Source organism: Psammomys obesus, unplaced genomic scaffold, assembly GCF_907164565.1.
Source record: "Psammomys obesus unplaced genomic scaffold, mPsaObe1.curated_primary_1811, whole genome shotgun sequence".
NCBI classification, from domain to species: Eukaryota; Metazoa; Chordata; class Mammalia; order Rodentia; family Muridae; genus Psammomys; species Psammomys obesus.
The window spans coordinates 25,557-31,556 of NW_026592791.1; positions in this window are offsets into that span (position 1 = coordinate 25,557).

Consider the following 6,000-nt stretch of genomic DNA (forward strand, 5'->3'; position numbering starts at 1 on the left):
GTTTCAGTTCAGTCAGTGGTGGGCTGAGGTACCAACGTTGTAGCTTTGTGATTTTCTGCACTAAACAAACAGATTATAAACAGTGTCAGTTGGCTTTGCTATACTACAGCTAGGTTTAAAGGGGCTGGGTTGGGGGGCGGTCCTTACCAAAAGTAAACATAGCAGAGGGTAAATAAGCAGAAACTCACTTGCATGCACAAATAACATTTTGGTTCATTAACTGTTCAGGTTGTATGCCAAAGAACCCAAGTAGGGACCTGGAGACCTGGCTATCCTATCTCTATAGAAAGCTGTTCCTTTACCCTAGCCAAGTAAGTGCTGTTCAGTCTCAACCTTCCCTTGTTCCACCATCCCTAGCTCCTTCTGCTCCGCTGTAGTCATGAAAGCCTTCCCTAAACTCAGGCTTTTCCCTTCAGAGTCACTGTGAAGGGCCTCAGTCTGAGATACCATCACCACACAGATGAAATGAGTACACGGTACCAATGTGGGGACCAGACACCTAAGCATGTTCTGTACCACTGCTGCTGTCGCGTGTCCAGAAGACCACTGCTAGGGTATTTAAGACCATCTTTGTGACGCTAGGCGAACCCTCACTCTGCCGTGGATAAGGGTAACTGTTGCTGTCCTTGGATAGCATTTTTATGTGCTGCAGTCTGTTCACCTTACAGATAATGAGGGAGCAAGTCAGCCTGGGCATAGCTCCACAGCTCACAAGTGATGGCCCAGACGTCAGGCTTTGGCCTGCAGACAGTGAAGTTCAATTTGGGTTCTTAACGCTGTTGCAGACATGTTACAGCAACAGAAAATTGGAAGAAGTTGCAGCAGCAGATGAGCCCAAGAGGTGTAGATGTGGCCTCACACTTAGCAGCCGGCATAACCACAGGATGTGGCTTAGCATCTGACTTCTGGGTCCCCGAGATCAATTCTTTATGAAGCATCTGCCAACTCAGTCATTACCACATCTTTCGCATTAACACAAACAGGAGAATAGCCATGTCTCCCCATGACACAAGCCTTGAATCTGACCCAGTGTGATATCCTCTAGGCAGGCCAACCTTTGAGGAGATCAGGACTCTGACTAGCAGAGCCTGACTGGAAGCTGGCGGGGTACACATTCTAGATCCACGCTGTGAATTCCATTGCTGAGGCTGCAGAATTAGTTACTAAGAGAAAGGGTACAGGGGAGAATATAAGTTTCTTCCAGACGAACTCACATGAGAGTTCTAGAGTCTTCAGAGGGATTAAAAACAACACTACTCTAGGTCCATTCTGAACTTAAAGAAGCTGGTAGTGGGTAGAACAATTCCTCCACTGACTGACTGCTCCTGGAGAATGTTAGAGAAAAACAAAATCTGCTGGTTGTGAATGCTGGTGTGTGCCTTCATGGAGCCTGGTTTGGTTTTGTTTTTCTCCACGAAAATATTTTTTACTCAAACAAATATTTCACTGTGTTAACAGTTCTTTCAGCTTGTCAACACTGAGAGAGATGTGCTTTTCTATAGTCCAGTGTACATAGAGGAAAAAAATGTGAATTCTCCAGCCAAAACAAAAAAACACTAGTATATTGGGGGAGCCATTCTTCCCAGAATTATAGATGGTTTGGGAAGAAATGAGAGATTCCAGGCAGCACAAGAACTGTCTCCTTCTGTTGCTGTCTGACATTGAGGGTTTTCAGAGCCACAGTCCTCCAACAGATGACATAAATTTTGTGAGTCGTACAATGAATGGGGCTATATTGAGCGTTTCCTAGTACGAGCACAACTTTGTCAAGTGTCTGACAGATGGGCATTGACCCAAAGGATAAGGCTGGTTCTTGCTGCCTGAGAGTTCACTTTCCCGTCTGCTGCCAAGCCTGAGGGAACAAAGAGTCAAGTCAGGGCCTTATCGGAGCCTGCCAGGGCTGATCCCTGGCTGTAGATGCTGACATGAGGAAGTGTCTCCTCTGTGGCTCGGTACTTCTTCGAACCATTTGGCCAGTTTACTTCTGCTCGCTGCAGAAGAGCTGGCTGCTCCTCCCCTCGCAGAGAGACCTTTAAGGAAGGAGTTTCACCTCTTCCTCCGCTGGGAACTCCTCAAGGCTACCTGCTTAATGATGGAATGAGTACAGAAATGCCTCTCTCGGCCCCTTGTCTGTCCCGCAGCCATGCATCTGTTTTGTGCCCTTGTGGAAATGTTAAGGTCACTTTTCTTAAATAGAAGTCCAGAGCTAAGGAGATAGTCCAGCGCTCCAGGGCCGTCCTCAGAACCCACATTAAAGAGGGGGAGGGGTGCCTGGAGAGATGACCCTTTGACCCTTGGTTCTTCCGGAGGACTCCTGTTTGGTTCTCAGCATCCACACGGCAGCTCCTCAACCACCTGTAACTCCAGTTCCATGAGATCCAGTGCCATTTTTTTTGGCCTCTGTGGGTACCAGGCACACAAGTGATGCACAGACAGACATGCAGACAAAACAGTCCTACATATATATATATATATATATATATATATATATATATATATATATATATATATTTATTTTTTTTTTTTTTTTTTTTTTTTTAAAGCTGGACACAGTGGTGCACACTGGGAGTCACAGCGCTGAGGAGGCGAAGACTGGCAGAGCCCTGGAAATTGTTAGCTGACCAACTAGCCTAGCCTACTTGGCAAGTACCAGGCTGGTAAACAATCCTGTGTCAAAATACAAAGTGGACAGTGGCTGAGGAATGACAGCTGACATCGACTTCTGGCCTCCACACGTACCTGCACACACACACACACAGAAGCACACAAGAAGTAATAGTCACTACTGCTGCAACTGTGGCTACCACCGTTTGTGGGGCACAAAAGATAGAACTCATTTGCTGATGAGACAAATGGCCCAGCATGAGGACACAAGGAGTGACTGATTCTATGGCATATGTTCAGATTTCATTTTTAAGCAGAGCACTAGCCTCTGAAAACATGACTTTGGGTCTTGGTTCTCTTCGTGTGGACCGGCTGCTGAGCACAGGCAAACAGAATTCTCAACGTTGCTTATGATAGCTAAGCTTGGCTGTCATGGTGGCACACGTGGAAAGCAGGACCCTCGGCTAAAGAATGGTCTCCATTAGATTGGCCCGTGGGCATGACTGTGGGGGCATGGTTAAAGGAGGGCCCAGTCCACAGTGTGTGGGTAGGTGGGTCTGGGCTGTATAAGAAAAGGAGCCGGATGGTAAGCCCTTGGACTCTGCTTCCATTTCCTCCTCCAGGTTTCGGCCTTGAGGCCCTGCCAAGGCTTCCCTCGGTGATGGACTGTGAGGGGAGATGTGAGCCGAAGTAAAGCGGAGAGGCTTAAGTTGCTTCTGGTCAGTGTTTATCACAGCAACAGAAAATGAACTAGGAAGAGTAGGCCCAGCAGTGGGTATTCATGGGAGCAGTTCAACCCTTGTTTGTACCATAGGATCTGTAAGGCAGGACAGATGTAGACTACACTGGATCCGGAAGGAAGCTTGAGGTAGGAGGCCCTCTCTGTTTTTGTTTGCTTTTCGGTTTGGCAGAGGGGCAGCTTCTAATTTATTTTCATCTCAGTAGTGACTAGAGATTTTACCTTCCTAGCAGAACTCTGGTTTAGATTCTTAGGTCAAGCACTGAAGTCCCTGATGCTTACAGTAGAAAAACAGTCCCCTCCACCTTCTAGTGAGCCTCGCTTCGACGGGCTGACCACACCCTGCGCCCACCCCATCTCATTTACTTCCTCTAGGAAAACTGCAGTTCACAGGAAAACAATCCTCAGGGAGTTGCTAAGACATCATTATCCAAAGTGAGCCCAACACGGGCTTAAAAGGTTTATTTTACCCTGTTGCTGGAAGTCCGGTGCCCTTCAGAGATGTGGCAGTTAGTGCCCGGGGAAGCAGGAGTTTTGTTCTGAGAAGCATGCTGGCCTCACTGAGAAGCTAGAGAGGAGTTCTGCATTCTGAGAATGCCAAATCAGCCAAATCTAACTGATGGCTGGTGTGCTCAGCATGAAGCCCTCCACTTGTTCTTTTCCTGAAAGTTACATAGACACTTCTCTCCAGAACACTTCATGTGGTCAGTCTAGCCCCATCACAAGAAATTCAGAAGGAACAAAGACCAGTCTGACCAGAAACAGGAATGTAATGGATGTAAAGAAGCCACACAGGGATGCTCAGGTGATACAGGGCTGGTCACCCAAGCATGAGCACCAGAGTGGATCCTCAGCACTCTGGCAAAAAGCAGGGTGTTGTGGTGTTTGCCTGTAATCCCAACACTGGGGAGGTGGAGATAGGAGGGTCCTCTGAACTCGCTGGCCAGCCAGCCTAGCCAAATCAGTGAGCTCCAGGTTCAATGGGAGAACCCATCTCAAAAAAGTAAAGGTGGTGCTGGGGAGACGGCTCAGAGGTTAAGAGCTCTTCCGGAGAATCCTGGTTCAATCCCCAGTTCACAACCGTCTGTAACTACAGTCCCAGGGGAATCTGACACCCTCACACAGACATACGTGCAAGCAAAACACCAATACACATAAAAAATAAAAAGGAATCATCAAAGTAAAAGTGGAGTGTGATAGAGAAGGGCAAGTGTGTGAGCAGGCACTTACACAAACACACACCTTTGCTAGTCTGATCTCTTTTTCTGCTCACTTAGGCACAGAAAGGGCTGCAGTGTCGTCTGCTGTTAGAGTAGGAGGTTGTTTTTGTTTTTTGAAGTTAAGATGCATAATTTGACCCAAACAACTAAGAATCAAGTTCTATTCCCATTTAAGAATGGGATGTGCAGTGGGGCGCTGTGGTGCACGCCTGTAATCCCAGCACTCAGGCAGGCAGAGGCAGGCAGAGCTCTGTGAGTTCGAGGCCAGCCTGCTCTATAAAGCAAGTCCGGGACAACCAAGTCTACACAGAGAAACCCTGTCTTGAGAGAAAAGACGAAAAAAAAAAAAAAAAGAATGGGATGTTAGGGACAATAGGTTGTTAGTTATCGATGGTGCAGAAATAGGCTGTGGTGGTGGCACACGCCTTTAATGCTAGCACTTGGAAGGCAGAGGCAAGTGGGTCTCTAAGCTGGAGGCCAGCTGGTCTGCAGAGTGAGTTCCATGACAGCCAGGACTGCACAGAGAAACCCTGCCTCTAAAGACCCCCCCAACTCCCACCCCCCAAAGAAAGACGATGCAGGAAAGGTATAAAATGAACTTCTTGCTCTCCAAGAGCCTAAGAAATATAGAGGAAGCCACTGATAGATGGCATACACACAGAGATCTGATTACACAGCAATTGAGAGTAAATGATACAGGCATACATCAAAGACAGGCATGCCCCTTCCAGGAAGAGCTTAATCCACCTAATGGCAGTAAAAAGGGCTTTCTTGATCAGGCTGTATAATTTTCTCAAAGGTACTCTGGCTCTGGGCAGGTCAGGACTCACCCTCGCCTCCCAAACCTCGGAAGCAAAAGTTCTGCTAACTTATAAAGTGCTGTCTTACTATTTGCTCTATCCGCTGAGGATTTTGTTGTTGCTTTTATTCATTATTATGGCTTTTTTCCCTGCCAGACTCATTAAAAAGCTTTTTCTCAGTTACCTCCCATTGCTCTCTTTGTAACATTTAACTTTTCTAGCTTTTGATCTTACCATACTTTTGGGTGTTTTGAGGCAAGTTTCTCTGTGTAGGCCTGACTGTCCTGGAACTCTCTCTGTAGACCAGGCTGGCCTGGAACTCAGAGATCTGCCTGCCTCTGCCTCTGAAGTGCTGGGATTAAAGGCATGTGCCACTATGCCTGGCTAGTACCTTTCTTTTATGCTAAGGGATCTCCTAGTCTTTAAAGGAAAGAATAGAGCATAAACAAACCAACAAACTTGGGGCCAGGAGAGATGGCTCGGTAGGTAAATCACTTGCTGCCAAGCCTGAGGACGGAAGTATAATCCCTAGATTCCTGTGGTGGAAGAGGAGAACCAACTCCAGGAAGTTGTCCTCTGACCTCCGTCTAGGCACCTGGGCATCCACATGCCCACGTTCGCACACATACACACGTGC